This window comes from Phyllobates terribilis, unplaced genomic scaffold (assembly GCF_046119375.1).
Source record: "Phyllobates terribilis strain yellow unplaced genomic scaffold, ASM4611937v1 Scaffold_138__1_contigs__length_4804227, whole genome shotgun sequence".
Lineage (NCBI taxonomy): Eukaryota > Metazoa > Chordata > Amphibia > Anura > Dendrobatidae > Phyllobates > Phyllobates terribilis.
The window spans coordinates 642,632-665,251 of NW_027362898.1; the positions used below are offsets into that span (position 1 = coordinate 642,632).

At 47.9% G+C, this 22,620-nt stretch overlaps 13 non-coding genes and 1 pseudogene across 13 annotated transcripts; all 14 read left to right on the forward strand.

The window, feature by feature from the left end:
* Positions 1–283: 283 nt before the first annotated feature.
* Positions 284–474, forward strand: LOC141205249 (U2 spliceosomal RNA). Its single transcript, XR_012276019.1, has one exon. It is a non-coding gene; the product is annotated as a U2 spliceosomal RNA (small nuclear RNA).
* Positions 475–1,591: 1,117 nt separating this feature from the next.
* LOC141205250 (U2 spliceosomal RNA) lies at positions 1,592–1,782 on the forward strand. The gene has a single exon (XR_012276020.1). It is a non-coding gene; the product is annotated as a U2 spliceosomal RNA (small nuclear RNA).
* Positions 1,783–2,906: 1,124 nt separating this feature from the next.
* Positions 2,907–3,097, forward strand: LOC141205251 (U2 spliceosomal RNA). The gene has a single exon (XR_012276021.1). It is a non-coding gene; the product is annotated as a U2 spliceosomal RNA (small nuclear RNA).
* Positions 3,098–4,217: 1,120 nt separating this feature from the next.
* Positions 4,218–4,408, forward strand: LOC141205252 (U2 spliceosomal RNA). Its single transcript, XR_012276022.1, has one exon. It is a non-coding gene; the product is annotated as a U2 spliceosomal RNA (small nuclear RNA).
* Positions 4,409–5,528: 1,120 nt separating this feature from the next.
* Positions 5,529–5,719, forward strand: LOC141205253 (U2 spliceosomal RNA). Its single transcript, XR_012276023.1, has one exon. It is a non-coding gene; the product is annotated as a U2 spliceosomal RNA (small nuclear RNA).
* A 1,117-nt stretch (positions 5,720–6,836) lies between these two features.
* LOC141205254 (U2 spliceosomal RNA) lies at positions 6,837–7,027 on the forward strand. The gene has a single exon (XR_012276024.1). It is a non-coding gene; the product is annotated as a U2 spliceosomal RNA (small nuclear RNA).
* Positions 7,028–8,149: 1,122 nt separating this feature from the next.
* Positions 8,150–8,340, forward strand: LOC141205255 (U2 spliceosomal RNA). Its single transcript, XR_012276025.1, has one exon. It is a non-coding gene; the product is annotated as a U2 spliceosomal RNA (small nuclear RNA).
* Positions 8,341–9,465: 1,125 nt separating this feature from the next.
* Positions 9,466–9,656, forward strand: LOC141205256 (U2 spliceosomal RNA). The gene has a single exon (XR_012276026.1). It is a non-coding gene; the product is annotated as a U2 spliceosomal RNA (small nuclear RNA).
* Positions 9,657–10,776: 1,120 nt separating this feature from the next.
* LOC141205257 (U2 spliceosomal RNA) lies at positions 10,777–10,967 on the forward strand. The gene has a single exon (XR_012276027.1). It is a non-coding gene; the product is annotated as a U2 spliceosomal RNA (small nuclear RNA).
* Positions 10,968–12,093: 1,126 nt separating this feature from the next.
* Positions 12,094–12,284, forward strand: LOC141205258 (U2 spliceosomal RNA). The gene has a single exon (XR_012276028.1). It is a non-coding gene; the product is annotated as a U2 spliceosomal RNA (small nuclear RNA).
* A 1,126-nt stretch (positions 12,285–13,410) lies between these two features.
* Positions 13,411–13,601, forward strand: LOC141205260 (U2 spliceosomal RNA). The gene has a single exon (XR_012276030.1). It is a non-coding gene; the product is annotated as a U2 spliceosomal RNA (small nuclear RNA).
* A 1,125-nt stretch (positions 13,602–14,726) lies between these two features.
* On the forward strand, positions 14,727–14,804 carry LOC141205494 (U2 spliceosomal RNA; annotated as a pseudogene).
* Positions 14,805–20,363: 5,559 nt separating this feature from the next.
* Positions 20,364–20,556, forward strand: LOC141205464 (U2 spliceosomal RNA). The gene has a single exon (XR_012276227.1). It is a non-coding gene; the product is annotated as a U2 spliceosomal RNA (small nuclear RNA).
* Positions 20,557–21,678: 1,122 nt separating this feature from the next.
* Positions 21,679–21,869, forward strand: LOC141205261 (U2 spliceosomal RNA). The gene has a single exon (XR_012276031.1). It is a non-coding gene; the product is annotated as a U2 spliceosomal RNA (small nuclear RNA).
* Positions 21,870–22,620: the final 751 nt, after the last annotated feature.

The window sequence follows — 22,620 nt, forward strand, 5'->3', positions numbered from 1 at the left end:
GCTGCTCGTTCCACCCCCCCCCCGCCTTAATTGGTTCTCCTCCCTTCCAACGGTGTTGAGGCGGGTGGGAACAGCCGGGGGTTGAGGGTACTGTGCTAAAAGAGGTGGAGTTATGCAGATCTAAAACGCGTGGATTGCAGCAGCAGCAAGCCGAAAAGTGCAGGCATGTGAGGGATCTAGAGGTTGACAGCATGTCTTCTTAACGGGAGTCCAGGTGGCCATCTCCACAAATGGACTTTTCAGAATCCTTGGGTGGCACCGTAGTCGGAAACCAATTCTGGTTATCGCTTCTCGGCCTTTTGGCTAAGATCAAGTGTAGTATCTGTTCTTATCAGTTTAATATCTGATACGTCCCCTATCTGGGGACCATATATTAAATGGATTTTTAGAACAGGGAGATGGAAAAAGAGCTTGCTCTGTCCACTCCACGCATTGACCTGGTATTGCAGTATCTCCAGGACCGGTGCACCCCTTCTTTAATGCAGTTTCTAAAATCAGAAAGAATTGAATTCAATGCTTTTTGTTCATTTTGCTTGTTTGTCGGATTTTGGGATGGACTCTTTGGCTTTGCTTTTCTTCTCCTCATTGGATTTTTCATGTTAAAAGTTGCAGAAGCCAGATGACAAGCTCATTTTGGTTCAACTTCAGCAACTGTGCATTGCATTGCCATGTAATGTAATGTAATGCAATGCTATCTATCTAGCTCTCCCTCTATACTTCCTTTTGGATAAACAGACATATTAGGCAAGCATTTTGGAGCTTTCACCTAAATAACTACAGGTGGTGAGATAAGCTGCACAATATAATTGACCTTTCAGTATATTGTTGCACACACACCATCTATTTAGCAAATGCCCTTGTTATCAACAGCAGCCTTTTAAACTCACCTGAGCTAACAGGTATGTGAGCTGGTTACTCTGCTGCGCTTAAAATTTCTTTTTTGGTTTGCTACAATGCCTTTTCTGAAACGTTGTCTCCCTCTGCTGGAACACTGACTTCTTTCATTTAATGCCTGCAGACTATAAAAGAGAAACCAACCCAAAAAGTTTGGTTGATTAGTCTGTGGCATTCTTTTAAACTGTTGCTTATGGCGGTCTCTGTGAGCTTCTCAGTGACATTCAGCCATCCAGGTATCCCGCCTGCAGTAGACGGAATGTGGCAATGGAACGCTGGCTGCACGTGTCATAATAGGCTCTGAGCCTTTATATACCTGCGCACAGCAGCAGCCACCTTCAGTCTGCTGCTGGACAGCCAGCAGCAGCAGCAGCAGGAGAGGTAATTAATCAGCAACCCTCCTGCTAAGGGTAGACAGCTGCTCGTTCCACCCCCCCCCCGCCTTAATTGGTTCTCCTCCCTTCCAACGGTGTTGAGGCGGGTGGGAACAGCCGGGGGTTGAGGGTACTGTGCTAAAAGAGGTGGAGTTATGCAGATCTAAAACGCGTGGATTGCAGCAGCAAGCCGAAAAGTGCAGGCATGTGAGGGATCTAGAGGTTGACAGCATGTCTTCTTAACGGGAGTCCAGGTGGCCATCTCCACAAATGGACTTTTCAGAATCCTTCGGTGGCACCGTAGTCGGAAACCAATTCTGGTTATCGCTTCTCGGCCTTTTGGCTAAGATCAAGTGTAGTATCTGTTCTTATCAGTTTAATATCTGATACGTCCCCTATCTGGGGACCATATATTAAATGGATTTTTAGAACAGGGAGATGGAAAAAGAGCTTGCTCTGTCCACTCCACGCATTGACCTGGTATTGCAGTATCTCCAGGACCGGTGCACCCCTTCTTTAATGCAGTTTCTAAAATCAGAAAGAATTGAATTCAATGCTTTTTGTTCATTTTGCTTGTTTGTCGGATTTTGGGATGGACTCTTTGGCTTTGCTTTTCTTCTCCTCATTGGATTTTTCATGTTAAAAGTTGCAGAAGCCAGATGACAAGCTCATTTTGGTTCAACTTCAGCAACTGTGCATTGCATTGCCATGTAATGTAATGTAATGCAATGCTATCTATCTAGCTCTCCCTCTATACTTCCTTTTGGATAAACAGACATATTAGGCAAGCATTTTGGAGCTTTCACCTAAATAACTACAGGTGGTGAGATAAGCTGCACAATATAATTGACCTTTCAGTATATTGTTGCACACACACCATCTATTTAGCAAATGCCCTTGTTATCAACAGCAGCCTTTTAAACTCACCTGAGCTAACAGGTATGTGAGCTGGTTACTCTGCTGCGCTTAAAATTTCTTTTTTGGTTTGCTACAATGCCTTTTCTGAAACGTTGTCTCCCTCTGCTGGAACACTGACTTCTTTCATTTAATGCCTGCAGACTATAAAAGAGAAACCAACCCAAAAAGTTTGGTTGATTAGTCTGTGGCATTCTTTTAAACTGTTGCTTATGGCGGTCTCTGTGAGCTTCTCAGTGACATTCAGCCATCCAGGTATCCCGCCTGCAGTAGACGGAATGTGGCAATGGAACGCTGGCTGCGCGTGTCATAATAGGCTCTGAGCCTTTATATACCTGCGCACAGCAGCAGCCACCTTCAGTCTGCTGCTGGACAGCCAGCAGCAGCAGCAGCAGGAGAGGTAATTAATCAGCAACCCTCCTGCTAAGGGTAGACAGCTGCTCGTTCCACCCCCCCCCCCCCCGCCTTAATTGGTTCTCCTCCCTTCCAACGGTGTTGAGGCGGGTGGGAACAGCCGGGGGTTGAGGGTACTGTGCTAAAAGAGGTGGAGTTATGCAGATCTAAAACGCGTGGATTGCAGCAGCAGCAAGCCGAAAAGTGCAGGCATGTGAGGGATCTAGAGGTTGACAGCATGTCTTCTTAACGGGAGTCCAGGTGGCCATCTCCACAAATGGACTTTTCAGAATCCTTGGGTGGCACCGTAGTCGGAAACCAATTCTGGTTATCGCTTCTCGGCCTTTTGGCTAAGATCAAGTGTAGTATCTGTTCTTATCAGTTTAATATCTGATACGTCCCCTATCTGGGGACCATATATTAAATGGATTTTTAGAACAGGGAGATGGAAAAAGAGCTTGCTCTGTCCACTCCACGCATTGACCTGGTATTGCAGTATCTCCAGGACCGGTGCACCCCTTCTTTAATGCAGTTTCTAAAATCAGAAAGAATTGAATTCAATGCTTTTTGTTCATTTTGCTTGTTTGTCGGATTTTGGGATGGACTCTTTGGCTTTGCTTTTCTTCTCCTCATTGGATTTTTCATGTTAAAAGTTGCAGAAGCCAGATGACAAGCTCATTTTGGTTCAACTTCAGCAACTGTGCATTGCATTGCCATGTAATGTAATGTAATGCAATGCTATCTATCTAGCTCTCCCTCTATACTTCCTTTTGGATAAACAGACATATTAGGCAAGCATTTTGGAGCTTTCACCTAAATAACTACAGGTGGTGAGATAAGCTGCACAATATAATTGACCTTTCAGTATATTGTTGCACACACACCATCTATTTAGCAAATGCCCTTGTTATCAACAGCAGCCTTTTAAACTCACCTGAGCTAACAGGTATGTGAGCTGGTTACTCTGCTGCGCTTAAAATTTCTTTTTTGGTTTGCTACAATGCCTTTTCTGAAACGTTGTCTCCCTCTGCTGGAACACTGACTTCTTTCATTTAATGCCTGCAGACTATAAAAGAGAAACCAACCCAAAAAGTTTGGTTGATTAGTCTGTGGCATTCTTTTAAACTGTTGCTTATGGCGGTCTCTGTGAGCTTCTCAGTGACATTCAGCCATCCAGGTATCCCGCCTGCAGTAGACGGAATGTGGCAATGGAACGCTGGCTGCGCGTGTCATAATAGGCTCTGAGCCTTTATATACCTGCGCACAGCAGCAGCCACCTTCAGTCTGCTGCTGGACAGCCAGCAGCAGCAGCAGCAGGAGAGGTAATTAATCAGCAACCCTCCTGCTAAGGGTAGACAGCTGCTCGTTCCACCCCCCCCCCGCCTTAATTATTTCTCCTCCCTTCCAACGGTGTTGAGGCGGGTGGGAACAGCCGGGGGTTGAGGGTACTGTGCTAAAAGAGGTGGAGTTATGCAGATCTAAAACGCGTGGATTGCAGCAGCAGCAAGCTGAAAAGTGCTGGCATGTGAGGGATCTAGAGGTTGACAGCATGTCTTCTTAACGGGAGTCCAGGTGGCCATCTCCACAAATGGACTTTTCAGAATCCTTGGGTGGCACCGTAGTCGGAAACCAATTCTGGTTATCGCTTCTCGGCCTTTTGGCTAAGATCAAGTGTAGTATCTGTTCTTATCAGTTTAATATCTGATACGTCCCCTATCTGGGGACCATATATTAAATGGATTTTTAGAACAGGGAGATGGAAAAAGAGCTTGCTCTGTCCACTCCACGCATTGACCTGGTATTGCAGTATCTCCAGGACCGGTGCACCCCTTCTTTAATGCAGTTTCTAAAATCAGAAAGAATTGAATTCAATGCTTTTTGTTCATTTTGCTTGTTTGTCGGATTTTGGGATGGACTGTTTGGCTTTGCTTTTCTTCTCCTCATTGGATTTTTCATGTTAAAAGTTGCAGAAGCCAGATGACAAGCTCATTTTGGTTCAACTTCAGCAACTGTGCATTGCATTGCCATGTAATGTAATGTAATGCAATGCTATCTATCTAGCTCTCCCTCTATACTTCCTTTTGGATAAACAGACATATTAGGCAAGCATTTTGGAGCTTTCACCTAAATAACTACAGGTGGTGAGATAAGCTGCACAATATAATTGACCTTTCAGTATATTGTTGCACACACACCATCTATTTAGCAAATGCCCTTGTTATCAACAGCAGCCTTTTAAACTCACCTGAGCTAACAGGTATGTGAGCTGGTTACTCTGCTGCGCTTAAAATTTCTTTTTTGGTTTGCTACAATGCCTTTTCTGAAACGTTGTCTCCCTCTGCTGGAACACTGACTTCTTTCATTTAATGCCTGCAGACTATAAAAGAGAAACCAACCCAAAAAGTTTGGTTGATTAGTCTGTGGCATTCTTTTAAACTGTTGCTTATGGCGGTCTCTGTGAGCTTCTCAGTGACATTCAGCCATCCAGGTATCCCGCCTGCAGTAGACGGAATGTGGCAATGGAACGCTGGCTGCGCGTGTCATAATAGGCTCTGAGCCTTTATATACCTGCGCACAGCAGCAGCCACCTTCAGTCTGCTGCTGGACAGCCAGCAGCAGCAGCAGCAGGAGAGGTAATTAATCAGCAACCCTCCTGCTAAGGGTAGACAGCTGCTCGTTCCACCCCCCCCCCGCCTTAATTGGTTCTCCTCCCTTCCAACGGTGTTGAGGCGGGTGGGAACAGCCGGGGGTTGAGGGTACTGTGCTAAAAGAGGTGGAGTTATGCAGATCTAAAACGCGTGGATTGCAGCAGCAGCAAGCCGAAAAGTGCAGGCATGTGAGGGATCTAGAGGTTGACAGCATGTCTTCTTAACGGGAGTCCAGGTGGCCATCTCCACAAATGGACTTTTCAGAATCCTTGGGTGGCACCGTAGTCGGAAACCAATTCTGGTTATCGCTTCTCGGCCTTTTGGCTAAGATCAAGTGTAGTATCTGTTCTTATCAGTTTAATATCTGATACGTCCCCTATCTGGGGACCATATATTAAATGGATTTTTAGAACAGGGAGATGGAAAAAGAGCTTGCTCTGTCCACTCCACGCATTGACCTGGTATTGCAGTATCTCCAGGACCGGTGCACCCCTTCTTTAATGCAGTTTCTAAAATCAGAAAGAATTGAATTCAATGCTTTTTGTTCATTTTGCTTGTTTGTCGGATTTTGGGATGGACTCTTTGGCTTTGCTTTTCTTCTCCTCATTGGATTTTTCATGTTAAAAGTTGCAGAAGCCAGATGACAAGCTCATTTTGGTTCAACTTCAGCAACTGTGCATTGCATTGCCATGTAATGTAATGTAATGCAATGCTATCTATCTAGCTCTCCCTCTATACTTCCTTTTGGATAAACAGACATATTAGGCAAGCATTTTGGAGCTTTCACCTAAATAACTACAGGTGGTGAGATAAGCTGCACAATATAATTGACCTTTCAGTATATTGTTGCACACACACCATCTATTTAGCAAATGCCCTTGTTATCAACAGCAGCCTTTTAAACTCACCTGAGCTAACAGGTATGTGAGCTGGTTACTCTGCTGCGCTTAAAATTTCTTTTTTGGTTTGCTACAATGCCTTTTCTGAAACGTTGTCTCCCTCTGCTGGAACACTGACTTCTTTCATTTAATGCCTGCAGACTATAAAAGAGAAACCAACCCAAAAAGTTTGGTTGATTAGTCTGTGGCATTCTTTTAAACTGTTGCTTATGGCGGTCTCTGTGAGCTTCTCAGTGACATTCAGCCATCCAGGTATCCCGCCTGCAGTAGACGGAATGTGGCAATGGAACGCTGGCTGCGCGTGTCATAATAGGCTCTGAGCCTTTATATACCTGCGCACAGCAGCAGCCACCTTCAGTCTGCTGCTGGACAGCCAGCAGCAGCAGCAGCAGGAGAGGTAATTAATCAGCAACCCTCCTGATAAGGGTAGACAGCTGCTCGTTCCACCCCCCCCCCGCCTTAATTGGTTCTCCTCCCTTCCAACGGTGTTGAGGCGGGTGGGAACAGCCGGGGGTTGAGGGTACTGTGCTAAAAGAGGTGGAGTTATGCAGATCTAAAACGCGTGGATTGCAGCAGCAAGCCGAAAAGTGCAGGCATGTGAGGGATCTAGAGGTTGACAGCATGTCTTCTTAACGGGAGTCCAGGTGGCCATCTCCACAAATGGACTTTTCAGAATCCTTCGGTGGCACCGTAGTCGGAAACCAATTCTGGTTATCGCTTCTCGGCCTTTTGGCTAAGATCAAGTGTAGTATCTGTTCTTATCAGTTTAATATCTGATACGTCCCCTATCTGGGGACCATATATTAAATGGATTTTTAGAACAGGGAGATGGAAAAAGAGCTTGCTCTGTCCACTCCACGCATTGACCTGGTATTGCAGTATCTCCAGGACCGGTGCACCCCTTCTTTAATGCAGTTTCTAAAATCAGAAAGAATTGAATTCAATGCTTTTTGTTCATTTTGCTTGTTTGTCGGATTTTGGGATGGACTCTTTGGCTTTGCTTTTCTTCTCCTCATTGGATTTTTCATGTTAAAAGTTGCAGAAGCCAGATGACAAGCTCATTTTGGTTCAACTTCAGCAACTGTGCATTGCATTGCCATGTAATGTAATGTAATGCAATGCTATCTATCTAGCTCTCCCTCTATACTTCCTTTTGGATAAACAGACATATTAGGCAAGCATTTTGGAGCTTTCACCTAAATAACTACAGGTGGTGAGATAAGCTGCACAATATAATTGACCTTTCAGTATATTGTTGCACACACACCATCTATTTAGCAAATGCCCTTGTTATCAACAGCAGCCTTTTAAACTCACCTGAGCTAACAGGTATGTGAGCTGGTTACTCTGCTGCGCTTAAAATTTCTTTTTTGGTTTGCTACAATGCCTTTTCTGAAACGTTGTCTCCCTCTGCTGGAACACTGACTTCTTTCATTTAATGCCTGCAGACTATAAAAGAGAAACCAACCCAAAAAGTTTGGTTGATTAGTCTGTGGCATTCTTTTAAACTGTTGCTTATGGCGGTCTCTGTGAGCTTCTCAGTGACATTCAGCCATCCAAGTATCCCGCCTGCAGTAGACGGAATGTGGCAATGGAACGCTGGCTGCGCGTGTCATAATAGGCTCTGAGCCTTTATATACCTGCGCACAGCAGCAGCCACCTTCAGTCTGCTGCTGGACAGCCAGCAGCAGCAGCAGCAGGAGAGGTAATTAATCAGCAACCCTCCTGCTAAGGGTAGACAGCTGCTCGTTCCACCCCCCCCCCCCGCCTTAATTGGTTCTCCTCCCTTCCAACGGTGTTGAGGCGGGTGGGAACAGCCGGGGGTTGAGGGTACTGTGCTAAAAGAGGTGGAGTTATGCAGATCTAAAACGCGTGGATTGCAGCAGCAGCAAGCCGAAAAGTGCAGGCATGTGAGGGATCTAGAGGTTGACAGCATGTCTTCTTAACGGGAGTCCAGGTGGCCATCTCCACAAATGGACTTTTCAGAATCCTTGGGTGGCACCGTAGTCGGAAACCAATTCTGGTTATCGCTTCTCGGCCTTTTGGCTAAGATCAAGTGTAGTATCTGTTCTTATCAGTTTAATATCTGATACGTCCCCTATCTGGGGACCATATATTAAATGGATTTTTAGAACAGGGAGATGGAAAAAGAGCTTGCTCTGTCCACTCCACGCATTGACCTGGTATTGCAGTATCTCCAGGACCGGTGCACCCCTTCTTTAATGCAGTTTCTAAAATCAGAAAGAATTGAATTCAATGCTTTTTGTTCATTTTGCTTGTTTGTCGGATTTTGGGATGGACTCTTTGGCTTTGCTTTTCTTCTCCTCATTGGATTTTTCATGTTAAAAGTTGCAGAAGCCAGATGACAAGCTCATTTTGGTTCAACTTCAGCAACTGTGCATTGCATTGCCATGTAATGTAATGTAATGCAATGCTATCTATCTAGCTCTCCCTCTATACTTCCTTTTGGATAAACAGACATATTAGGCAAGCATTTTGGAGCTTTCACCTAAATAACTACAGGTGGTGAGATAAGCTGCACAATATAATTGACCTTTCAGTATATTGTTGCACACACACCATCTATTTAGCAAATGCCCTTGTTATCAACAGCAGCCTTTTAAACTCACCTGAGCTAACAGGTATGTGAGCTGGTTACTCTGCTGCGCTTAAAATTTCTTTTTTGGTTTGCTACAATGCCTTTTCTGAAACGTTGTCTCCCTCTGCTGGAACACTGACTTCTTTCATTTAATGCCTGCAGACTATAAAAGAGAAACCAACCCAAAAAGTTTGGTTGATTAGTCTGTGGCATTCTTTTAAACTGTTGCTTATGGCGGTCTCTGTGAGCTTCTCAGTGACATTCAGCCATCCAGGTATCCCGCCTGCAGTAGACGGAATGTGGCAATGGAACGCTGGCTGCGCGTGTCATAATAGGCTCTGAGCCTTTATATACCTGCGCACAGCAGCAGCCACCTTCAGTCTGCTGCTGGACAGCCAGCAGCAGCAGCAGCAGGAGAGGTAATTAATCAGCAACCCTCCTGCTAAGGGTAGACAGCTGCTCGTTCCACCCCCCCCCCCCCCCGCCTTAATTGGTTCTCCTCCCTTCCAACGGTGTTGAGGCGGGTGGGAACAGCCGGGGGTTGAGGGTACTGTGCTAAAAGAGGTGGAGTTATGCAGATCTAAAACGCGTGGATTGCAGCAGCAGCAAGCCGAAAAGTGCAGGCATGTGAGGGATCTAGAGGTTGACAGCATGTCTTCTTAACGGGAGTCCAGGTGGCCATCTCCACAAATGGACTTTTCAGAATCCTTGGGTGGCACCGTAGTCGGAAACCAATTCTGGTTATCGCTTCTCGGCCTTTTGGCTAAGATCAAGTGTAGTATCTGTTCTTATCAGTTTAATATCTGATACGTCCCCTATCTGGGGACCATATATTAAATGGATTTTTAGAACAGGGAGATGGAAAAAGAGCTTGCTCTGTCCACTCCACGCATTGACCTGGTATTGCAGTATCTCCAGGACCGGTGCACCCCTTCTTTAATGCAGTTTCTAAAATCAGAAAGAATTGAATTCAATGCTTTTTGTTCATTTTGCTTGTTTGTCGGATTTTGGGATGGACTCTTTGGCTTTGCTTTTCTTCTCCTCATTGGATTTTTCATGTTAAAAGTTGCAGAAGCCAGATGACAAGCTCATTTTGGTTCAACTTCAGCAACTGTGCATTGCATTGCCATGTAATGTAATGTAATGCAATGCTATCTATCTAGCTCTCCCTCTATACTTCCTTTTGGATAAACAGACATATTAGGCAAGCATTTTGGAGCTTTCACCTAAATAACTACAGGTGGTGAGATAAGCTGCACAATATAATTGACCTTTCAGTATATTGTTGCACACACACCATCTATTTAGCAAATGCCCTTGTTATCAACAGCAGCCTTTTAAACTCACCTGAGCTAACAGGTATGTGAGCTGGTTACTCTGCTGCGCTTAAAATTTCTTTTTTGGTTTGCTACAATGCCTTTTCTGAAACGTTGTCTCCCTCTGCTGGAACACTGACTTCTTTCATTTAATGCCTGCAGACTATAAAAGAGAAACCAACCCAAAAAGTTTGGTTGATTAGTCTGTGGCATTCTTTTAAACTGTTGCTTATGGCGGTCTCTGTGAGCTTCTCAGTGACATTCAGCCATCCAGGTATCCCGCCTGCAGTAGACGGAATGTGGCAATGGAACGCTGGCTGCGCGTGTCATAATAGGCTCTGAGCCTTTATATACCTGCGCACAGCAGCAGCCACCTTCAGTCTGCTGCTGGACAGCCAGCAGCAGCAGCAGCAGGAGAGGTAATTAATCAGCAACCCTCCTGCTAAGGGTAGACAGCTGCTCGTTCCACCCCCCCCCCGCCTTAATTATTTCTCCTCCCTTCCAACGGTGTTGAGGCGGGTGGGAACAGCCGGGGGTTGAGGGTACTGTGCTAAAAGAGGTGGAGTTATGCAGATCTAAAACGCGTGGATTGCAGCAGCAGCAAGCTGAAAAGTGCTGGCATGTGAGGGATCTAGAGGTTGACAGCATGTCTTCTTAACGGGAGTCCAGGTGGCCATCTCCACAAATGGACTTTTCAGAATCCTTGGGTGGCACCGTAGTCGGAAACCAATTCTGGTTATCGCTTCTCGGCCTTTTGGCTAAGATCAAGTGTAGTATCTGTTCTTATCAGTTTAATATCTGATACGTCCCCTATCTGGGGACCATATATTAAATGGATTTTTAGAACAGGGAGATGGAAAAAGAGCTTGCTCTGTCCACTCCACGCATTGACCTGGTATTGCAGTATCTCCAGGACCGGTGCACCCCTTCTTTAATGCAGTTTCTAAAATCAGAAAGAATTGAATTCAATGCTTTTTGTTCATTTTGCTTGTTTGTCGGATTTTGGGATGGACTGTTTGGCTTTGCTTTTCTTCTCCTCATTGGATTTTTCATGTTAAAAGTTGCAGAAGCCAGATGACAAGCTCATTTTGGTTCAACTTCAGCAACTGTGCATTGCATTGCCATGTAATGTAATGTAATGCAATGCTATCTATCTAGCTCTCCCTCTATACTTCCTTTTGGATAAACAGACATATTAGGCAAGCATTTTGGAGCTTTCACCTAAATAACTACAGGTGGTGAGATAAGCTGCACAATATAATTGACCTTTCAGTATATTGTTGCACACACACCATCTATTTAGCAAATGCCCTTGTTATCAACAGCAGCCTTTTAAACTCACCTGAGCTAACAGGTATGTGAGCTGGTTACTCTGCTGCGCTTAAAATTTCTTTTTTGGTTTGCTACAATGCCTTTTCTGAAACGTTGTCTCCCTCTGCTGGAACACTGACTTCTTTCATTTAATGCCTGCAGACTATAAAAGAGAAACCAACCCAAAAAGTTTGGTTGATTAGTCTGTGGCATTCTTTTAAACTGTTGCTTATGGCGGTCTCTGTGAGCTTCTCAGTGACATTCAGCCATCCAGGTATCCCGCCTGCAGTAGACGGAATGTGGCAATGGAACGCTGGCTGCGCGTGTCATAATAGGCTCTGAGCCTTTATATACCTGCGCACAGCAGCAGCCACCTTCAGTCTGCTGCTGGACAGCGAGCAGCAGCAGCAGCAGGAGAGGTAATTAATCAGCAACCCTCCTGCTAAGGGTAGACAGCTGCTCGTTCCACCCCCCCCCCCCCCCCGCCTTAATTGGTTCTCCTCCCTTCCAACGGTGTTGAGGCGGGTGGGAACAGCCGGGGGTTAAGGGTACTGTGCTAAAAGAGGTGGAGTTATGCAGATCTAAAACGCGTGGATTGCAGCAGCAGCAAGCCGAAAAGTGCAGGCATGTGAGGGATCTAGAGGTTGACAGCATGTCTTCTTAACGGGAGTCCAGGTGGCCATCTCCACAAATGGACTTTTCAGAATCCTTGGGTGGCACCGTAGTCGGAAACCAATTCTGGTTATCGCTTCTCGGCCTTTTGGCTAAGATCAAGTGTAGTATCTGTTCTTATCAGTTTAATATCTGATACGTCCCCTATCTGGGGACCATATATTAAATGGATTTTTAGAACAGGGAGATGGAAAAAGAGCTTGCTCTGTCCACTCCACGCATTGACCTGGTATTGCAGTATCTCCAGGACCGGTGCACCCCTTCTTTAATGCAGTTTCTAAAATCAGAAAGAATTGAATTCAATGCTTTTTGTTCATTTTGCTTGTTTGTCGGATTTTGGGATGGACTCTTTGGCTTTGCTTTTCTTCTCCTCATTGGATTTTTCATGTTAAAAGTTGCAGAAGCCAGATGACAAGCTCATTTTGGTTCAACTTCAGCAACTGTGCATTGCATTGCCATGTAATGTAATGTAATGCAATGCTATCTATCTAGCTCTCCCTCTATACTTCCTTTTGGATAAACAGACATATTAGGCAAGCATTTTGGAGCTTTCACCTAAATAACTACAGGTGGTGAGATAAGCTGCACAATATAATTGACCTTTCAGTATATTGTTGCACACACACCATCTATTTAGCAAATGCCCTTGTTATCAACAGCAGCCTTTTAAACTCACCTGAGCTAACAGGTATGTGAGCTGGTTACTCTGCTGCGCTTAAAATTTCTTTTTTGGTTTGCTACAATGCCTTTTCTGAAACGTTGTCTCCCTCTGCTGGAACACTGACTTCTTTCATTTAATGCCTGCAGACTATAAAAGAGAAACCAACCCAAAAAGTTTGGTTGATTAGTCTGTGGCATTCTTTTAAACTGTTGCTTATGGCGGTCTCTGTGAGCTTCTCAGTGACATTCAGCCATCCAGGTATCCCGCCTGCAGTAGACGGAATGTGGCAATGGAACGCTGGCTGCGCGTGTCATAATAGGCTCTGAGCCTTTATATACCTGCGCACAGCAGCAGCCACCTTCAGTCTGCTGCTGGACAGCCAGCAGCAGCAGCAGCAGGAGAGGTAATTAATCAGCAACCCTCCTGCTAAGGGTAGACAGCTGCTCGTTCCACCCCCCCCCCCCCCCCGCCTTAATTGGTTCTCCTCCCTTCCAACGGTGTTGAGGCGGGTGGGAACAGCCGGGGGTTGAGGGTACTGTGCTAAAAGAGGTGGAGTTATGCAGATCTAAAACGCGTGGATTGCAGCAGCAGCAAGCCGAAAAGTGCAGGCATGTGAGGGATCTAGAGGTTGACAGCATGTCTTCTTAACGGGAGTCCAGGTGGCCATCTCCACAAATGGACTTTTCAGAATCCTTGGGTGGCACCGTAGTCGGAAACCAAATCTGGTTATCGCTTCTCGGCCTTTTGGCTAAGATCAAGTGTAGTATCTGTTCTTATCAGTTTAATATCTGATACGTCCCCTATCTGGGGACCATATATTAAATGGATTTTTAGAACAGGGAGATGGAAAAAGAGCTTGCTCTGTCCACTCCACGCATTGACCTGGTATTGCAGTATCTCCAGGACCGGTGCACCCCTTCTTTAATGCAGTTTCTAAAATCAGAAAGAATTGAATTCAATGCTTTTTGTTCATTTTGCTTGTTTGTCGGATTTTGGGATGGACTCTTTGGCTTTGCTTTTCTTCTCCTCATTGGATTTTTCATGTTAAAAGTTGCAGAAGCCAGATGACAAGCTCATTTTGGTTCAACTTCAGCAACTGTGCATTGCATTGCCATGTAATGTAATGTAATGCAATGCTATCTATCTAGCTCTCCCTCTATACTTCCTTTTGGATAAACAGACATATTAGGCAAGCATTTTGGAGCTTTCACCTAAATAACTACAGGTGGTGAGATAAGCTGCACAATATAATTGACCTTTCAGTATATTGTTGCACACACACCATCTATTTAGCAAATGCCCTTGTTATCAACAGCAGCCTTTTAAACTCACCTGAGCTAACAGGTATGTGAGCTGGTTACTCTGCTGCGCTTAAAATTTCTTTTTTGGTTTGCTACAATGCCTTTTCTGAAACGTTGTCTCCCTCTGCTGGAACACTGACTTCTTTCATTTAATGCCTGCAGACTATAAAAGAGAAACCAACCCAAAAAGTTTGGTTGATTAGTCTGTGGCATTCTTTTAAACTGTTGCTTATGGCGGTCTCTGTGAGCTTCTCAGTGACATTCAGCCATCCAGGTATCCCGCCTGCAGTAGACGGAATGTGGCAATGGAACGCTGGCTGCGCGTGTCATAATAGGCTCTGAGCCTTTATATACCTGCGCACAGCAGCAGCCACCTTCAGTCTGCTGCTGGACAGCCAGCAGCAGCAGCAGCAGGAGAGGTAATTAATCAGCAACCCTCCTGCTAAGGGTAGACAGCTGCTCGTTCCACCCCCCCCCCCCCCCGCCTTAATTGGTTCTCCTCCCTTCCAACGGTGTTGAGGCGGGTGGGAACAGCCGGGGGTTGAGGGTACTGTGCTAAAAGAGGTGGAGTTATGCAGATCTAAAACGCGTGGATTGCAGCAGCAGCAAGCCAAAAAGTGCAGGCATGTGAGGGATCTAGAGGTTGACAGCATGTCTTCTTAACGGGAGTCCAGGTGGCCATCTCCACAAATGGACTTTTCAGAATCCTTGGGTGGCACCGTAGTCGGAAACCAATTCTGGTTATCGCTTCTCGGCCTTTTGGCTAAGATCAAGTGTAGTATCTGTTCTTTTAAGAACACAAGAGCTACGATCTACACTTGACGAGAGCGATCGAACTCGGAAGGAGAAGAGCTTCGGAGCCCAGCTGACATCGGAGAAGGAAGGCGGATATCGGTGGGAGGAAGAAGCTCTAAAGAATCCAGAAGAAGACGAAGACTCGGAGAAGAATCGGGCTGTCCTGTGGAATCTTCGAGGAAGAAAATCATCGAGACAAAGACCTTTCGGGGAATTTGTCCAGAACACGACGGGAGAAGAATCTGCATAGCTCCACCCATTCCGGGAAGAGTTCCAGATCCAGCTCCAAGAAGTAACTGCAGGAGGAAAGCCATGGCAAGCGCTGCGAGGAAGGCTGAAAAGAAGAGCCTGGAGCAGGGGACAGCCAGGAGGGCACAGCCAGGAGCCGATTCTGACCCCAAGGACTCTGCCTCCACGACTGGCCAGCAGAAGGGAAACCAGAAGCCCCGCCACGAAGCTCCAGCCCTGGAGCCATGGATGCGGCAGACGGTGGCCCTGAAGCTGAAGGAAGTGGATGGGAGGGTGCCGGACATGTCCTCGGACGTGTTCTGCCAGAAGATGCTGCTGGATCGAGGCTTCTCCAGGTCGGACACCCTCAGCATCCAGACCTTCTTGACGGGGATCTTCTTCGTCACCTTCGCCACTGTGAACACCTGCAGGAGGTTCTGGGAAATGGTAAGCGCAAAAGGACCGGATAATTCTTTCTCTGCCTTTACAGGTAGCTGCCCTATCCAGAGGGACGAAAGGAGGATCACGGTCTCCATGCGCAACCCGCACACCCCAGGCCAAGACATCTGTACCTTCCTGAGACGCTTCTGTTTGGTTGTGAAGGAACCCTCTCACATCCTGAATGGACTCGGCTTCTGGACAGGTAAGTGGTCGGTGACCGTTAGACTTCACAGGGACCTGGCGTACTCAGACGGACTTCGGCACCTGCCCCCGACATTCTCCCTGGGCAACTCCTACGGCCTCATCTATTACCCGGACATGCCGCGGAACTGCAGGAGATGCGGCAAGAACGGCCACGAGATGAAGGACTGCAAGGAGGATGCCTGCAGGATTTGTCGAGTGACGGGACACGAAGGACTGCCCGAAGAAGACGTCCTGCAACCTGTGTGGGCTGGCGGCTCATCTATACAAGGATTGCCCCAAGCGTGAGAGATCCTGGGCATCGGTGGTTGCGACGACCCCAGCTCCGGAGGACAAGGCCCCGATGACCAGGCCTGTGAAGGTCAAGGACGCGACGACCAAGGCCCCAGCGGCCAAGGCCGAGACGACCAAGGCCAAAGCGGTCAAGGAGTCGGTGGCCAGAGCCCCAGCGACGGTCCCAACAGCTCCGAAGCAGAAGAAAAAGTCAAAGGAGGGTAAGAGTTCTGTCACCCCTCTCTCGATCCCTCCCCCTGCCACCCCCGTCCAATCCCCCCCCACCCCGGCCACCCCTGCTGAGGATTCCACTTCCTCTTCCTCCTTCCCCTACTCCTCAGCAGGTGTCCTTTCCCCTGCCCCGGCAGCCACTCTCCCTCCCCAGACCATGGTAGCGGTGGAATTAACCTTTCCTCCACCCGCCGCTATCTATTCCGAGGAGGATTTTACCCTTCTTGTCTCCCCAGTTCCAACCCGGGGAAAGAGGAAGGTGGAGGACAGCCCTGCTACTGAATCCTCCAAAAAGAAGATTCTGGATTTCGTAGGCGAAAAGGAGGATACCCTCCCTGAGCCAGAAGAGATGGAGCACATGGTTGAGACCCTGGTGGCCGAGCCAGAAGAGGAGGAACTGGTGGTCGCCGAGATCGAGGCCGCGCTGCTTGACCAGATGGAGGAAGAGGGCCTGCTGGTGATCCCGTCACCAGCAGTCAACACCGACGAGGGACCACCCGACCGGAGTGGTAACTAAGGTGTATTGCCTGCGCTAACTTTTTCTTTTTTCCCTACATGATGGCTAATATTAAGTTATTTTCCATTAATGTCAGGAGCATCAAGGACAAGTTCAGACGTCATACTATTTATGCCTTCCTTACTTCCCAGTTGTGTGATGTTTATATGTTGCAGGAATGTTCCCTTCCCTCCTCTAGGTCCTTCAAACATCTGGCCAGGGAGTGGTCCCACGGTCCATCCTACTGGTCCGGTGGGGGTGACTGCAAGTCTGCGGGGGTCGCAATTCTGATCAGGGGGGGCGCATTCACGCTTGAGTCCGTCCAGGAGCTCATCTGCGGCAGGGCTCTTGTTGTAGATGGCAACTGGGCAGGAGAACCTGTCAGGTTCATCAACGTGTATGCGTCCCCACTGAAGAATGAGCGTTTGGAGCTTTTCCAGACCCTGCGGCTTCAGCTTGCCACCACCAGGACCTTAGTGATGGCCGGGGATTTCAACTGCCCCATCGAGGAGGATGGTCGTAGTTCTGGCACATCTGCCAAGTTGGACATCACGTCCAAGCTGCTCATCGAGATGGTAACCGAGGCCTCTCTTCAGGACGTGGTGGGCTCCATGGGGAGAGGCTCCACGAACTATTCGTGGAGTCGACCCGATGGCTCACTCCGCTCCAGGATTGACTTTGTGTTCACCTCTCGGGCAGTCAGGCAGAGTAGGCACTCGATGGTCCCCTGCTTCTTCTCCGACCACAGAGCCATTCACTTACAAGGTGTCCTCGGCGACGGTTTTCCGTCCGGCCCCGGCTCCTGGAAGCTGAATTGTGCTCTGCTGGCTCAGGATGAAGTCGTGGAGGAGCTGAGAGCAGCCTACGCAATGTGGCAGTCCTACAAGGGTAGCTTCCAAACAGTCTCTGATTGGTGGGAATATGTTAAACTTGAGTTTCGCTGTTTCTTTCAGGCCAAGGGTCGACAACAGGCGTGTGAGAAGAGGAGGGACTTCAGAGGGCTGCAGCGCGAGCTGCGGTCGCTGCAGGACCTTCTTCACTGCGGCTGGGACGTGAGGGAGGAGCTGGAGGAGACCAAGAAGAGCCTGAAAAGGCACTTTGAGGAGGAGTCCAAGCGAATCGTCTTCCGTTCCAAAGTGGAGAATCTGGAGAAGGGTGAGAAATGTAACTCATTCTTTTTCAGGAAACTTCATGCCGGTCACACGCCCCTGAACGAGCTGCGAGACGAGAGCGGAAACATGCGACGTGGGAAGGAGGACGTGATGAGGGTCGTCAGCGACTTCTACAGCGAACTCTACTCCCACAAGACTACCGACCCCGACGCTGCTGATAAGTTCCTGTCAGGTATCACTAACCATCTTGATCCTGCAGGCACGGCAGCCTTGGACAAACCTCTGATGGTGGGCGAATTGCTCTCTGCCGCTAAATCCTTTAGGACCGGCAGGACCCCGGGCAGTGATGGTCTTCCAGCGGAGCTCTATGTAGCGCTGGGAGACCTCATCTGTCCGGACCTGTTGGACCTGTACAAGGAGATGGTGGTGGAAGGTAGAATGCCTCCATCTTTGAGGGAAGGAATGGTCATGATCCTGTACAAGCGGAAGGGAGAGAGGTGCGACCTGAGGAATTGGCGTCCCATCACTCTGCTCAACGTGGACTACCAGATCCTGGCCAAGACGATGGCGACACGACTTAAGACGGTCATCGGACGGATCATCAAACCGGACCAGACCTGCGGCATCCCTGGACGTCGCATCGCAGACAGCCTCGCTCTCGTGCGGGACACGGTCGAGTACATCAAGGTCCGCCGCGCACACGCGGCCCTGGTCTCCTTGGATCAGGAGAAGGCCTTCGACCGGGTTTCCCACGAGTTCATGGGCCGAGCTCTGCACCGGTTAGGTTTGGGTAACATGTTTTGTTCGTATGTCCGTCTGATGTATTTTGATATCCACAGCTCGGTGTTGGTGAACGGCTGGAAGACTGACCCCTTCCCTGTCCTCTCTGGGGTCAGACAAGGCTGCCCTCTATCACCTCTTCTTTTTGTTTGTGTTATAGAACTCTTCGCAGAGGCTATCCGGCAGAATGGAGAGATCAGAGGGATCACCGCACCGGGTCCGGGACGACACGAGGTCAAGTGCTCGCTCTACATGGACGACGTCACCGTCTTCTGCGCTGATCGTGGTTCAGTCGACGCCCTCGTCCAGACGTGTGAGAGGTTCGGCCGGGCTTCAGGGGCCAAAGTCAACTGCAGGAAGTCGGAAGCCATGCTCTTCGGGGATTGGCAGCCGGCCTCCTCCGCCCCCTTCCCCTTCAACATTCAACCGGATTTCCTCAAGGTGCTGGGAGTCTGGTTCGGGAAGGAAGGAGCGGCCCTCAAGTCCTGGCAAGAACGCTTGGCCAAAGTGAAGCAACGGATCGGACTCTGGAGCCTCAGACACCTCACTTGTGAGGGTAAGGCACTCGTCCTGCGTAATGAGGTCCTGCCCGTCTTGCAGTACACGGCGCAGGCCTGGCCCCCACACGTCACTGTGTGCAGGGCCATTACCAGGACAGTGTTTCACTTTGTCTGGGGATCCAAGATGGACAGAGTCAGGCGGGCCGTCATGTACAAGGAGCCTCGCAAGGGTGGGAAGGGCGTTCCAGATATCCCCACCCTCCTGCGATCCTCTTTTGTGTGTGATTGTGTCCGCCGGACTTTGCAAGTCAAGAATGGCTCCGCGGGCAGGTCCATGTCTCGCTTCTTCCTGCTTCCTCTTTGGAGGCGACTCGGCTGGGACAAGTGGGACAGCTCCTTCCCCTACAACTGGACGACGCCATGGTTCTACGGAGACGTCGTTCGATTTGTGGGGGAACATCAACTGGAGGGACTCAAGCCCGACTTGTGGAAGCCCAAAACTATCCACAAGCTCATCAGAGCCAAGGATGACGTGGAGAACATCACAGGACTTCACCAGGACACGCTGGAGACTGTGTGGACAAATGTGTCGTCTGACAGGCTGACCAACGGGCACAAGGACTTGTCGTGGATGGCGATTCAGGGCGGACTGCCCGTCCGGTCATTCATGCATGCCCGGAACCTGTGCAAGACCCGGTACTGCCCAAGGTGCCCCTTCGTGGAGGAAACATCTTTGCACACTTTTTGGGACTGCGGATTTGCACAGCGCCTGTTGACTGCCCTTGAGGACGACCTGAGGAACTCTGTCCCCAGGGCGAGCCTATCGCACCATTCTGTGCTTTACGGACTCTTCCCTGGGGTTCATACCGTCGGAGCCATCCAGGAGGCTTGGCGCCTTATGAACTGCTTCAAGGATGCCGTTTGGGTCGCCAGGAACCGGCTCATCTTGAGGAGGGAGAGGATGTCCATCCAGGACTGCCGCAGGCTGATCCACAGCCTGCTCAGAGACTATTCCATCGTGGACGGTCCGGAGGACGAGGATGAGGACTAAACCCCTCCTCCCCCTCTCCCCTTATGTGTCTTGTCTTTCAATAAAGCTTCGGGCCTGTGATTTTCCCCTCCCCATCCCCTTTTTCCCAATCCCCATCCCTTATCACGATTCGTCGTACTGTATTGATTGACATGCTTTTTCTTTCAGATTGAGTGTTTTGTGTAGCATAGGGGTGTGATGTGTCTAGTTAGTGCGTCGTATCCTCATGCTATGTAAATATGATGTAGAATTCTGTGTGTACTGGGCTGCGGCACTGTACACTGTCTGTTAACTTATTTTTTGTGCTAATAAAAGATATATTCAATCAAAAAATCTGTTCTTATCAGTTTAATATCTGATACGTACCCTATCTGGGGACCATATATTAAATGGATTTTTAGAACAGGGAGATGGAAAAAGAGCTTGCTCTGTCCACTCCACGCATTGACCTGGTATTGCAGTATCTCCAGGACCGGTGCACCCCTTCTTTAATGCAGTTTCTAAAATCAGAAAGAATTGAATTCAATGCTTTTTGTTCATTTTGCTTGTTTGTCGGATTTTGGGATGGACTCTTTGGCTTTGCTTTTCTTCTCCTCATTGGATTTTTCATGTTAAAAGTTGCAGAAGCCAGATGACAAGCTCATTTTGGTTCAACTTCAGCAACTGTGCATTGCATTGCCATGTAATGTAATGTAATGCAATGCTATCTATCTAGCTCTCCCTCTATACTTCCTTTTGGATAAACAGACATATTAGGCAAGCATTTTGGAGCTTTCACCTAAATAACTACAGGTGGTGAGATAAGCTGCACAATATAATTGACCTTTCAGTATATTGTTGCACACACACCATCTATTTAGCAAATGCCCTTGTTATCAACAGCAGCCTTTTAAACTCACCTGAGCTAACAGGTATGTGAGCTGGTTACTCTGCTGCGCTTAAAATTTCTTTTTTGGTTTGCTACAATGCCTTTTCTGAAACGTTGTCTCCCTCTGCTGGAACACTGACTTCTTTCATTTAATGCCTGCAGACTATAAAAGAGAAACCAACCCAAAAAGTTTGGTTGATTAGTCTGTGGCATTCTTTTAAACTGTTGCTTATGGCGGTCTCTGTGAGCTTCTCAGTGACATTCAGCCATCCAGGTATCCCGCCTGCAGTAGACGGAATGTGGCAATGGAACGCTGGCTGCGCGTGTCATAATAGGCTCTGAGCCTTTATATACCTGCGCACAGCAGCAGCCACCTTCAGTCTGCTGCTGGACAGCCAGCAGCAGCAGCAGCAGGAGAGGTAATTAATCAGCAACCCTCCTGCTAAGGGTAGACAGCTGCTCGTTCCACCCCCCCCCCCCGCCTTAATTGGTTCTCCTCCCTTCCAACGGTGTTGAGGCGGGTGGGAACAGCCGGGGGTTGAGGGTACTGTGCTAAAAGAGGTGGAGTTATGCAGATCTAAAACGCGTGGATTGCAGCAGCAGCAAGCCGAAAAGTGCAGGCATGTGAGGGATCTAGAGGTTGACAGCATGTCTTCTTAACGGGAGTCCAGGTGGCCATCTCCACAAATGGACTTTTCAGAATCCTTGGGTGGCACCGTAGTCGGAAACCAATTCTGGTTATCGCTTCTCGGCCTTTTGGCTAAGATCAAGTGTAGTATCTGTTCTTATCAGTTTAATATCTGATACGTCCCCTATCTGGGGACCATATATTAAATGGATTTTTAGAACAGGGAGATGGAAAAAGAGCTTGCTCTGTCCACTCCACGCATTGACCTGGTATTGCAGTATCTCCAGGACCGGTGCACCCCTTCTTTAATGCAGTTTCTAAAATCAGAAAGAATTGAATTCAATGCTATTTGTTCATTTTGCTTGTTTGTCGGATTTTGGGATGGACTCTTTGGCTTTGCTTTTCTTCTCCTCATTGGATTTTTCATGTTAAAAGTTGCAGAAGCCAGATGACAAGCTCATTTTGGTTCAACTTCAGCAACTGTGCATTGCATTGCCATGTAATGTAATGTAATGCAATGCTATCTATCTAGCTCTCCCTCTATACTTCCTTTTGGATAAACAGACATACTAGGCAAGCATTTTGGAGCTTTCACCTAAATAACTACAGGTGGTGAGATAAGCTGCACAATATAATTGACCTTTCAGTATATTGTTGCACACACACCATCTATTTAGCAAATGCCCTTGTTATCAACAGCAGCCTTTTAAACTCACCTGAGCTAACAGGTATGTGAGCTGGTTACTCTGCTGCGCTTAAAATTTCTTTTTTGGTTTGCTACAATGCCTTTTCTGAAACGTTGTCTCCCTCTGCTGGAACACTGACTTCTTTCATTTAATGCCTGCAGACTATAAAAGAGAAACCAACCCAAAAAGTTTGGTTGATTAGTCTGTGGCATTCTTTTAAACTGTTGCTTATGGCGGTCTCTGTGAGCTTCTCAGTGACATTCAGCCATCCAGGTATCCCGCCTGCAGTAGACGGAATGTGGCAATGGAACGCTGGCTGCGCGTGTCATATTAGGCTCTGAGCCTTTATATACCTGCGCACAGCAGCA